This window comes from Anas acuta, chromosome Z (assembly GCF_963932015.1).
Source record: "Anas acuta chromosome Z, bAnaAcu1.1, whole genome shotgun sequence".
Classification (NCBI taxonomy): domain Eukaryota; kingdom Metazoa; phylum Chordata; class Aves; order Anseriformes; family Anatidae; genus Anas; species Anas acuta.
The window spans coordinates 37,819,024-37,832,840 of NC_089017.1; positions in this window are offsets into that span (position 1 = coordinate 37,819,024).

Consider the following 13,817-nt stretch of genomic DNA (forward strand, 5'->3'; position numbering starts at 1 on the left):
AGTAAACATATTAAAGTTTTCATTTAACCTTTGGTGGAAGCTGTTGAGTCATTTTCAAAGGAAAAATGTGTCATGTTCAGTGTATAGAGCCAGATTTTTTTGTTGTTGTTGTTGTTACTCCCTTTTCTTCTTCCCATCCTTTTCCTTGCTCTTCATTTTGAAGATTTTCTTTGAAATTAGTAGAATTCTAAATTCTGTCAGGATTTGGGGACCGACGGCAGCAGAAGTCTGTGCAGTGTTGATTGAGTGTATTTGCAAATAATGTAAAAGCAGTAGTCAGGAGCTTTGTCCTCAGTGGAGAGACTACTTCCTTTGAGACTCAGTGTGACCTAAGGAAAAGTAGTGATAATTTGCTAAGTAAAGTAAAAATGGAGGGGGGTGGAGGAAGGGAAAGCTTTGTAAAGCATGAGCCTTCTTGGGTTTTGTTTCCAACAGCTTAGAAATTTATGAATTCCTGTGTTCCTTTCCTTCCTCTCCTCCCCTTTCCCACTCCCCTCTGAAGAGAACCTGGGCAAACCACAATGCTGAGAGTCGCCTGGTTTTATTTCCTGAGTCTGCTGGGAACTGTGCGTCACTTAGAACCGTAACAGCAAAAACGTTTGGCTGTGTGGAACCTATGTTGTTGGAGCTTTGATTATTGTTTCAGAAATGTTTGCTTCTTAACAGGGAACTGACCAACCTTCATCTCGTGTTACCCCTTGGAAAGGTAAAACAGCTGACTGTAATCTTCTAGTGCAGTTTAATGGAAACCTTTTACATTTCTTTATTTGCCCTTATTTCTTTATCTGCTTCATTTCATTTTATGTGTTGATTTTGCCATGAAAAAGGAGAGGAGTCCTTAAAGTTTGAACTAAACAAATAGTCCATGGACTTTATTCTATTGTGCAAAGCAAGAACAAAGGCATTCAAAGCACTTAAACAGAATTGTATTTAGAACTATCTTTGTCTCAGCTGATCACCTGAAGTCACATGCACCTCTTTTTCTGTATTTATGTTAACATTTAGTCATCTCTGCTAAAAGAAGTTAACGTGCTTTCCATCCTCTTCCCTCGCTCCCTCCTCCTGCCTTACAGGCACTGTGTTCCTTTTCTGACTTTTCCTTCCCCTCCCCCAATGGAAGAACATTCTTTTTCAGAATGTTCTTCCCGGAAGGCTTCTGTGCATATTCTCAAGTGTAAGCAGCAACGTAACTCCAAGTACTGCTAGCTGTTCAGTGCTTGACTGCTCTGCAGACACTTCAGGACAATTTTTTGGCATGTGATGACTCCAGATCTGTGTTTAAGTTTTCAAAATTAATGAGAAGCATTACTTTTTTGTTTTGTTTTGTTTTCAGACAAGAAAAGGAAAGAAAGAAAACAACTTAAGGAATGCATACATGTAAGGTGGAGAGTGACATAAGTGGTTGTGTACCAGTTATTGGTTCATGCTTAATCCTCTATATTGGTTCTCAGAACCACGTTCTTTACCACCAGTCGTAATGCTTTTATGCTGTGAGTACATATGGTATGCGTATATTGCCTCCGCATGCCAAGCAGTAGTGCATGTTTCAGTCTTTCAGATAAAAAGAGTTCTTACAGGCCAAATTCAGGAAACAGGCTGCAACCTCAGCAGACTGCGGTAGTGATCAGGAGGAGAGGTATGTCACTTGGAAATGTGACAGAATTCCTGTGCAATCCAATGAAGGCAATTGTCTATATTAACACGAGTTACACGAAGTCTTCTATTGGAAAGTAGTTCCTCTCCTCTTTTCTTGCTATTTTACAAATTCACTTTTTCTTGCTAACATTTTTTTTCAGCTGCCAAATAGGTTTCTACATCTGCAGTGTATTTGACACTACAGAGTTTCAGATGCTGTGTTCTTCAGGAATATATTCATATTCATGGGAAAAATAAAGTGCAATTTTTCATTACTTCCAGATAATTCATATGAAACCTACAACATTGTCACTCAATGTCTTGAATGTTATCGATATAAATGATGACAGTTTGCTGGATATAAATGATGACAGTTTGCTGTTTCTTCCTTGCAGTTATTAGAGAAACTGAAAACAGTAAATTGGTTGTGGCAGTGCCAGATACCTGCATCAGAATATCTCATTTTAAACTCTCTGTCATTAAGGCAGGATAGTAGAAAGAAAACAGTTCTCAGAAACTTAACTGTGTCCTACTTTCTTTAAAGGTATTCACTCTGAAACTGTAGAATAAGGCAGTGGCTAGACCAAAGAATGTGGCTGGTTTCCAAATAAGCCAGGCTTCAAGAACAGCTCGGGCACCAGCCTAATCCTATTGGATACCAGTTTGTCCACAGTGATGAATGTCATTGTAGCCCAGCAATGTCCTTCTTGTTGAATGCAGGCAGCGTCCTAAGGAAAAAAGCAACAGCTGGTTGTGATAATGCACCAACTTCAAGTACCAACTAGAAAAGTTAAAGGTTTTCCAAAAGGATGTGGGGTACTGGTCCTCTGTAAGAGCATTACTATGACTTTGCACTGAAAGAATGGAATTCCAGGTCATATCAGCAGGAGAAGTTTTCATGAAAGCTGAATGCAGAACGCAATTAGAACAGTAAATATAACATTTGGTACTTGATATAAAACCTTATTTCTTAATATCTTGCTCTGATAATGTCAAGCATTTCTGTTCAGAATAAAAATGTAATAACTTTTAAGTCTTTTTAGGGAGAGAAGAGTGAAGTACAGTACAGTATTTGAGTTATCTGGTGGTAGGAAAACTTAAATTTATTTACCTGTGAGAAAAGGGTGAAAAGGACTTACAAATATAAATAGTACTTCTGATTTCAGATCCAATTCTCTGTATTATAGTCCTAAAAGGAACAGAATGCCAGCAGAAATGACAGCAAATGGGAGGTTAAGGGCAGCCTGACACTGGAACTTTTTAAAGTTCAATAGAAGAGGCAGAAGTTTCCTGCAAATAAACTTCTTGTATAAAGCGACACGGAGCAAAATTGTGTGTATTTTACACACAAAATTCTGTATATTCCTGCTTAATCCTTTTTCCTTAAGGATTTTTTTTTTTCCATATGGATTTTCTAACAGGGCAAAACTGTAGCATGTTCCTGTTAGAATCTGTCCTGCTTTTTTTTTCTTAGGCTGAGCAAACCCACTTCTCATCCTCTCTAGGGACTGATATGTGCTCCAGCCCCCTGACCACCTTGGCAGCCTGACTGCTGGACGTGTTCCATTGTGTCAGTGACTTTCTCGTGCTAGGGAACTCAAAAAGGATGCAGTGCTCCTTGCAGCCTCACAAGCACTGAAACAGAAGAAGGGATGGCTTTTTGTGACCTTTTTCCTGATCTCTAATGGAGCCTGTTGTATGGTTAACCATCTTCACCGCAGGCACGGCTCTGACTCATGTTCAGTGTGCTCACCAGGGCAGGCGGGACTTGGCAATGTTGGCCCCCATCCCATACTGTTGCATGGGAGTATTTCTGTTAAGATGAAATACTTTGCGTTTACCCCTATTTCGCTTAGGGAGGTTTCTCTCAGCCTGTGCTGAGCCTGTTGTGGTACTGATTCTCTCAGATACTGACCACTTGCTTTCCTTGTCTTTTCCCTTTACCTTGCAGTCTGTGGTTGCATCTCTCCTGCTTGTCCATTATCTATATGATCAGTATTCTCTTCCTTAAAGGAAATCTAGTTAGGCAGGCATGACTTGCTAACGGTAGACCCATGTAGGCTGTCCCCACTCACTTTCTCCTTCATCTGCCTGGATATGGCTTCAGGGAGGGTTTGCTCTGGCCTTCTCTGGGACAGAGATCACGCTGCCCTGTCTGTAGTTGCCTGGATCCTCCTCCTTGAGGATGGGTGTGAAGCCTTTATCCAGTCATCAGGAACATCCCATGATTGCCACAACCTTTCCAATACTAAAGAGAATGGCTTTGCAACAACATCAGCGTACTCACTTCAGCACCCTCAGCAGCACGCTGATGGGTCCCGTGGAGATGTACATCTGTAGGGTTAAGTACCCCGTTTTGTACCAGGTGGAGTTGGTACATCTGATCTCAGTAAGAAAGGTGCTTAAAGCTGGTAAAGTATCACTTAAAGTGCTACTGGAGATGATACTGTTATATAAAAGCAAAACCACACAGGTGACATAGTACCTGTTACCAAGTGGGAGCTGGCTCCTCTAGGTTGGTGAGCTGGTGGAGTTTGTCTGGAGCCCACAGGCCCTGAAGGCAGCGCTGCCCCTGCAGCACAGCATGGGGCTGCTCAGCTGAACCGCTGTGGATCACAGACTCCTCGGTGAGCAGTGGTTTTCTGCACTACGCTTGTAGTGATCCTGACCATCTCCTTACCCACTTGCCTCCTGCAGTGGGTAAGGCTGCCTTTCCGCAGATCCTAATAGTAGGGTTGGGGAAATGGGAGGCCAGGAAGCAGATCTCAACCAGAGAAATCGGAGGGGAAAAAAAAAAAAAAAAGCATTGAGTACCTCAATCTTTCCCATGTCATTTGCCACTAGGTCCTCTCTCTCACAGAGGAACACAGAGGAACTGAGCTCCTTTCAGAGAGGAACTTTGAGCCCCTATTTTTCACCATCTCCAAATGTGCTTCCAGAAGCCCTTTTTGTTGCCCTACTCACCCCCGCATGCCTTGCTATTGTCCCTCCGGTCTTCCTGAAGTTCTCTCCATGTGCTTCTTTCTTCAAATCTGAGCTCAGACGGTTCACCTGCTCACCCGTAATGGCCTGCTGTGCTGGCTTGGTGTTCTGTGCTTTCCAGGGGCTGCTTCAGAGAGGTTGTCCTCGAAAAACAGCCCTGGGCTTTCCTGCCTGCCTGGGCAGTCACCCACAGGACCCAAGTAGATCCCTAAATGAGCTGCTGTCCAAGCTCCCAAAGCTCAGAGTTGTGATTCTGCTGCCGTGCTCACTTCTCAAAACATGTTAAACCACATGGGCTCAGGACTGCTCAGCCAGGATGGCCCTCAGCTCTGCCATCTTTAGGTCTGTCTTGTTTACCAGTGGCAGGCGCTGCCGAGCGCCTCCTGTCACCCCCTCATGGATCACCTGCCTCCCTCAGTATCTGTATGGCTGGTGTAAGTTACTCAGGGGAAGGTTTTTATATCATAATACAACTCATCGTTAATGTTAGGTTTAAAACAGTTTAATATTTTTTGCAGTATTGCAGCATGAGTGATGAAAGAAAGTAAGTTGTTTGGCTGGACAATATTAAAAACCAATGGCAACATACAGCCTATTGTTTTATGGTATAGGAATAAAAAAACAACCTAACTTTTACACTATTTTCAAGGACAAAACTCAATGATTGCAACAAAGTTCTGGAAATATGAAAAGGGGCAAGATGTAGACAAATACCATTTGCATCAAAAATACAGCCTGGCTGTTTGAGCATCTGAAAGAGATGTTCTTGGGAGGAGTGATGGACCTGAGGTCTTTCTTAGGGCAAGGGATAATACCTGATTTCCTGGGGAAGTTCTTGTAAGAACATTGTGCCAAAGAAAAAGAAATCTGCCTCAACTAGCATTTAATTTTCAGCCCCATTAAGCACCTCACTTCTAGATGGTGGTGGGAGCTTGGAGACATTCAGTATTTAATGGTCCCTAAATAAGTATCTTCCTGCCGAGCTATCTGGCCTTTACAGAGGCACCTAACTCCTTGTGCAGGCTGAGAGGGGAGCCTGTGCAGTTAACCTAACTGGCATGGACCACCCTGACAGGTTATGCAAATTCTTTGTTTGTGTCTTTCTTCAGAATTCTGTCCTTGGGTGAGAACAGCCTTCACAACAGGGAAAAAAGAAGCAGATTATTATTTCTGCATGACGGGTCAAGGGCTTTCTTTAATAATGTTGATCATTACAGGACAAGTGTGAGGCAATGGTAGCATTAACTGCAGCTGATAACAGTCTGATCTTGAACTACTGTCAGAATCATAGACTTCATAAAACATTCTTCTGGATTAAAAAAAAATCTTAGAACTTTGAGGTGAAAATATGCACGAGTACAAAGAATCTGTGATGAGAAAGAGTATGATGTATGGTCATTATAAGGAAATGTTCTACGCTAACAGCACTGAGGAAATAACTGTAATTACAAGCTAAATGTTCACAACTGACTTTTCTGCATGCCAGGCAATTTTATTTAATATTTACAATTACAATGCAATCATCATTTAACAAATGTGTACTATATATAAAATACAGGCAAGCATTATTGTTATTAAACCACAAGTCTGGCATTTATTGAACAGAAAAACATACTTGGAAACCTCAGTTGTGCTGGCTATCTAAACACAAGCTTAGATAATTTACCCCCAGTAACAGCTATTAGTGTTGTTGCCCTCATGCAGTTTCTCCAAACTAGAAAATGTCATTAAAAAGCAAATGTAAATAAGGACCTACTTGCAATTTAAAACATTCAAAAATACATTTAGTAGATACATTTTATGAAAACACGTGTTTTTGCCAAGGTCCTCTTATTTACATATTGAGAACAAAAAATGATGAAAAAAACCCTTAAGATGCCATGACTATGCTGCCAAACATATGAACGGCAAGGACCTATATGAAATAAACGTTAGAGTTCTCAAAAATATGTATCAAAATACAAAGAAACACTGAAGGAGGTTTTACTTTTTATTTCACCAGTCACTAGGAAAGCACGTAATCAGATACAAATATGACAGGCATGAACTGTGAAATACAGGAATGTGATCATATTTGATAATGCAGGCACAGCCAATTAAGGAGAAAAGCAGATGTTTTAGCTATATTTGTTGCTGTTCATGAAGGGAAATGAGTTTGATGTTACGTGATGCTTTTAATAACTGCATTATCTTTTATTTATAACATTATTTTCTAATGCATTTTTTATGGAGCACTGGCTAAAATCTTATTTAATGTAAAATAAGACAAAAGTGTAACTTTCCCCTGTCTCCAGTATTGTCTGTAGTATTGGTCCAGTAGAAGACTGGGAGAAGAGTCTTGTGATACGCGTGAGGTGTCTATTACTTTCCCAATTCCATTTAAAACTCTTTATTCAGTAATCATTCTAACTCTGCCTTTCAAAAAGCAGAACTGGGAATTTTTTTGATCTAATTATATCTCCATAGTGGTCTTTTCAAAGTTATTAACCAATATATTAGGCTCTGGGGACATCTGTAAAAATTAAGAAGTGAAATAATTGTGAATATTCACAGGTAAGTATTATTTACCTATATGTAATTACAGTTAATCAGTCTGCACAGACAGTAGCAAATGCACAAAATGAAGCATGGCTATGTATTTATTTATTGTTGTATATTTTTATTTTTATTTTTTATTAATAGTTTATTCTTGCACAACAGACAGATATGCTTCAACAGTACAGTATGTATTAATGGAATGGAGCTCTTACAAAACCACCGCCTTGTAGTTATGAATTAATTGTTATTACTGCTTTTGCTGCCACTTCTTTGTAGAAGGAAGCCTTCTTTATTTTTTCAGCTGAAAATAGGTGAAATTGTGTGATATGAAAAAATATGATTGTTTTGGATAATCTTGAACTGATTTAAGTACACGGGTGAACATTATTCATGATGATTCATTATTTTGTGCAATGAACAATTTAATCTAAAAATCCAATATTATGTCGTCAGTATAATTTACGACTTTAGATCTTCCTGAGAAATACAGTAAGTTTGTTCATATTGTGTTCAATCTACCAGAGTTTTCAAAGTTCAAGAAACATGTTCTGTAATGGAAGTAAAACCAAATTTTTATGGTGATGGAGGTGATAATATTCTGTGTTCTAGTGTTTTGCCAGATAAGATTTTGTGTTGGTCTGATGCTGGGAAGTTGTGTGACTATTCCTGAATTAATGTGGGGAGTGTAAGAGTTTGTAAGACAAGGAGGATTTGTTAATGGAAAAAGGAGGTGTGGTTGGTGAGAATGTCAGTTATCTTAAAGGAAGTGTATTTTAGCAGGATGTTTCTTTAGTTATATAGGGAAAAAAAAGCAACATTAAAATAATATTTTCTTAAACTTTATTTGCTTCTTTTAGTTTAGTTTGGTATCTACAGGAACAATTGCTTCCTTTTGTGCAAGGAAGCAATGTTCTTTACAGGTATGATGTATTAAACGTTGTGCTAGTGGTGTCCACAGAGCAATCAGTAGCAGAATTTTTACTGAGCCTGCTCACAGCAGAACGGATCTACAAGTAATCCTTAACACTTACATGGTAAACATACTTTGCAAACGCTGCCAGTCAAAACTTAAGGATGCTGTGGGTGGTGTGTGGTTGTTTGCTTGTTTTGACCATACTGTCTCATCCAGCATATTTGCAAAAAAAACTAGTGTGTACATTCTATGGGAGAAGCTCGTAAAACATTCAGATGTCTGAGGTAACCTGATGCCATTCAGTCACAGAAACTGATTCTATTTTTTTTTTATTTTTTATGAGAGACAGTTTCAGTGCAACTGCCCTATTTGTAAAATCGACACAGACTGACAAAATCAGCATAAATTCTGTTATTGGCATACAGATGCTTAGACTAGTAATTTTTTAATTTTTATTTTTGTTGCCAGTTTGCTGAACCCTAGCTAATAGATTACCCTTAAGATTTAGGTGGAATTTGCCTGACGGGAAAAAATAAAATAAATAAAATAAAAAGGGCCTGGTCATTTTGTATGACACTTCTGCATTTACAGATTTCTGTTAGCCAGCATGACCATTGAAAGAGGCTATTAGACATTTCCTGCCCCCGTTTTAATGCTTGCATACCATCCTCTTTGTGCTGGACTAAAAATGAGGAAAAAAAGAATCACCATAACACAGCAGGGTTGCAAAACTACCTTTGGTAGCTGTTTTAGCCTGATTTTAGCCTGGATCAGTTCCCTAAGGCACAAGGGAGGAAATGGTGTAGGGATGTAAAGAAGCAGGGGAGAGAGGGAGGGAGAGCCGCATAGACTGGTTTAAGGAATTCAAGACCCCATCCGCAGACACAATTCTGCTGATGGATAGCAACAGGCATCCTTGAGACCAGCTGGAGGAAAAGGGGATGAAATTATAGGAAGTGGCCAAATGAAGAACACAAGAGAAGGAAACCGAGAAGTTCAGCTCTGGATATAACAGTGAGAAAGAGGCTACTGTGTCCTCTGTTTTCATCCCTGAATCAAACAATGGCTTTGCTAGAAGTTGTAAATAATAAACAAAAGGGGAGAGAAAAAAAAAAAAGGAAGGGGGGGAATTCTAAGCTCTCTGGAGCATTGAAAAAGAGTAAGCAATTGCAGAGTGCCCAACTCAGCTGCAGGGGAAGCTAGAGAAGTAAATCATGTATATTTATACTGATTAAAGATACCAATGAAAATATCCAAAAATAATTGTGAGAAATTGCTTAATTTAAGGGGATTTAGTACCTACATTGTGATTCCTGTTGGGATTTTCCTAGTCAAAAGAGAAAGGAAGACACATTGTTTTCATACAAGTATTCCTTTGAACTTTAATTTCGTGCATCTGAAAGCATTAAAGTATAGACTGCACTTCTGTTGATACAGGCACAAATAATGTCTGCATGATAATAATGTCTATCGCTCTCTGAGAAGTAGCACATGTTACCATGTTCTTTAAACAGACTTGATTGATGGTAGTAACTCCCATTTTTTATGGCTGAATTTCAGAGGGTACATAATACGAGTATTACTTAAGTGGAAGGAATTGTAGGTTTAGGTTTTGTGTAGGTTTTTTGATTGTTTCTGATTTATTTTTTTTTCCCAGAAAAGAAAAATAAAAAGCATTTCTCAGCAAATTTTGAACCCCATTCCACCCCCGCATGTTTGTCTTGGGCAGCCCCAGTGGTAGATAGCAGTTTGTCTGTTTCTCCATTAGTTAGGGACATACCTTCCTTCTAGCTACCAGCATCCTAATTTCTGTAAGCTGCATTTGTGAATAACCAGCTGGTTCTATTTGGTAGGCTCCTTAAGTCATTAGAAGACCACGCTGAATTTTGTGGCATTATTTACAACTGTGAATGGTAGCTGGGGGGTGGGAGGGAAGGAGGCTCAATGCTGAGTTTTCCCCTGATGCTTTTCTAAATGATGCGTTTATCTGTTCTTCATTTTTCTAAGTATCTTCTCCAGCTGTGCAGTTATAATTCAGCACTATCATGTACTGTCACTTCTGCATTAGTAAATACTTAGGACCTGCTGAGTGATTATGAAATAACCTCATAATGAAATGCAGCAAAGAGTTCTAATTAAATTTTAAAGTTGCTTAACAACAGTTCTACTTAGAATGAGAATTTTCCAACCATGTATCCTAATGAGTTCTCAGAATACATTACTATAAATATATAAATGATATGGTAAACACAAAATGTGATTTTCCACACCTCCACTGTGGGGAAAACCATATGTAAACAAAATAAATTAATATACAAAATTACAAATAATAACTTATTTTGAAATGCTAGGACAACTACATGAAATTTTTAATAAATCTTAGTTTTATAAACAAAAATACAGGAAGTCTGTACAGGCTGACACCAACGGGCTATGTAATTCAGTATCATATCAATGAAAACTCTAGTAGTGGATTTCTAGAGTAGCGTTACAGGCATAAGTAGCTTTTTCCTTGATTTCTTTTCTTTTTTTTTTTTTTTTTTCAGCAGTCTCTGACTCATAGACACCCTAAGCCTTTGCACTTACTGCTCACTGATGGAAATTTAGAAAATGCAGTAATTGATGTAAACCCACACTACAAGGCTTTGTGAATCTAAAACATTGTCTAAAAATGTAATTGCTGTATACCATCTTCCATTCAGAGGCTGTTAAACTTATATTTGATGAAGAAATATTTTGTCCATATTGTGTGTTCCTAGTTTGCTGGCATTGCTATCTCTTTCTGTTACTACAGTCTGTTTTTTAAGATGTGATGTGCACACAATCACTAGTAGAAGTACAGCTAATGCCCTAATCCACTCATGTTCCCATATCAATAGTTTGTTTTAAATCTTACAGAAACTGAGAAACAAACCTCCACAAATTAGTTAATATATCTAAGCACAAAATCCAACTAATTTAAAATGCTAACTGAGCATTTATAGGGAGTCTTAAATTAATTATGATAATATGAACTTAATACTTATTTGGAAATCACAGCAATGTTACATGAAATGGTAATGACCCTATTCTTCTGAAAGGTCTTTTCGAGAACTGTTAACTTCAATAATGGTAAATAGAGCCTTTTTAAGGAAAATCTTCATTACATTAAAAAATAAAGATATAAGTGCAGAGAAATAGTTATATTGCTAGAACCAAGTGTCTCAGTCACACAGCTTTACCAAGAATTGAGTTCTCTCTTCCAATTTATCATTTTCCTGTTGAGTATACTGTTAATACTTCTTTTCTCCTATTCTTTTTTCTTTACTATGTTTACTTGAAGTGTAAATTCATCAGGATTTGTACTCTCTCCTTTAGTTATCTGTTCTTTCACCCAAAAGTGTCTGAAGTTGTTGGTCCTGCTCTTGTTTGGGACATCGGAGTATAAAACATAAACCAATGGTTTACTTATAGTACCCTCCAAACTCTGCTGTCTCCATAGGAAACGAAGTAGAATAAACTCTTTGGTCAGACAAAGCTCTTGTTCTGCCATTTGGTTTATTATCCTGAAGACAACTGGGGCTGCTAATTTCACCAGATGGGGATTATCAGAGTCCAGTACTTTTCCATAACGTTCCCTCCATGTCCCATGCTTTTCAGTGATGAATGAGAAGGCACTGGGAAGTTAGCAGTGAGAGTACAGCAGGGATTTCTGCTCCAAGAAGCACGTGACTGTCATAACTGTACCTTTTTTTTTTTTTTTTTTTTTACATCTCAAGAATACTGAGACTTTTTTGTTCACTTCCTGATACTCTTGCCGCAGGATGCATACCTTCAACCTTCCCTCCACAGTCATTTTCCTCCATAACCAGGGGGAGGAGGCTGTTCTGCCTGTTAAATTATTTCAGGTAATCACACAACAGTGGGAGTGGAGGCAGTGCTGTCTTCTCACTCCAGTAAATTTGCTATACTTGTAGGCATTTCTAGATATCTTGTGAAAACACAGCCAAATTAAATACACGCCTGGTCTCCAGTGTTAACTCCACACACACATCACCCTTCCCTTTAACAGGCCTTCTGCCTTAACTGTACTGTGCATCATGTGTGCTGCCTCTCACAACTGAGATGACCGGGTAGGCCTTTCCCATAACTGCTGTTACTGGCTGTCACTGGCACTGTGGCACTTAGCACAATGTCTACACAGAGAGCTGTATTTGTTGTATGGATTTTTCCTGCCCACTGAGTCACTAACCCCAGCGGAAAGAAAAGCAACTGCAGCAGTGAGGCTTGAAAGTACTGAGAAGGCAAAGCTTAGAGGAAGTGAAAGTATCAAGGGTGCAGCAAAACATGCTTTTATAAAGGGTAGTCCAAGGGCAGCGGACGCTCCTGAGTTTCTGAGTACCTGGACAGAAGAACAGGAAACAAAAACATGTAGGGTGAGACAGGCAGACAAAGTGGAAAATTGGGGCAGGTGTGGAGGTATGCAGAGTCAAAAGGCCTGGGCAGGTGAACTGAGAGTCTTTAACAGATGTTGGCAAGGGTCTGAATGTGAACTGTAGGGTAATAGTAGGCAGAAGCTGAAAGCTGGGATGCTGCTAACATGCAAAGCTGGAAGTAAAGAAGCTTGATAGCACAGCAGAAAGGGAGAGGCAGCTGGGCTGAGGATGTAGTGCCTGTAAGCACAGAGGTATGGCAGCTGGGGTCACATTAATATTTCTAAAATATTATTCAAGTCACTGGCAAAATAGGATGTTTTTTTTCCATCTTCTCATAAATGGCTGAACCATTCTTGCTAAAATTTCTCTCAGTTTAGCCTAGAGCAGGAATGATGCTTGAATGGTTGAAGTATGATTCAAAATGATCTGGGCAAATAGGATATACAGTTAAAAAAAGAAAAACAACAACAACAACAAAAACCACAACAGAATGAAAATCAGAAAGAACAAGTACAAGATAGTACACTTGAGGAGGAGCAATCAACTGCACAAATTAAGTACGGGCAGTAGCCGCTTAGAAAGTAGTTCTTCAGAAAAGCATTTATGGGTTGTAGTGGATCACAGAATGAGTGAGCCTCAGCCTTGTATGGCTGTCAGAAACATGTGAAAAACAAAGATATAAGGGGAATATGAAAAATATTATAACCTGAAACCTATGATTGTGTTCAGTTTTGGGCCCCTCAGTACGAGAAGGACATCAAGACCTTGAAGTGTGTCCAGAGAAGGGCTATGAAGCTGGTGACGGGCCTGGAGCACAAGTCCTGTGAGGAGCGGCTGAGGGAACTGGGGTTGTTTAGTCTGGAGGCTCAGGGGAGACCTCATTGCTCTCTACAGCTACCTGAAAGGAAGGTGTGGGGAGCTGGGGGTCGGCCTCTTCTTGCAATAAGACCAGAGGGAATGGCCTCAAGTTGTGCCAGGGGAGGTTTAGGTTGGAAATGAGGAGACGTTTCTTCTCAGCAAGAGCAGTCAGGCATTGGGATGGGTTGCCCAGGCTAGTGGTGGCATCACCCTCCCTGGGGGTGTTTAAGGAAAGGTTGGATGTTGGACATGATTTAGTGGGTGATATTAGTAGTTGGGTGATGGTTGGACCAGATGATCTTGGAGGTCTCTTCCAACCTTAATGATTCTGTGATTCTATGGGGTAGTTTTGCCCTGGAATGCAGTGCAGCACCACCCAGCCACTCAGTCACACTCCCCAGGTGGGACAGGGGAGAGAATTGCAAAGGTGAAAGTGTGAGATCTCATGGGTTGAGAGGAAGACACTTCTCTAGGCA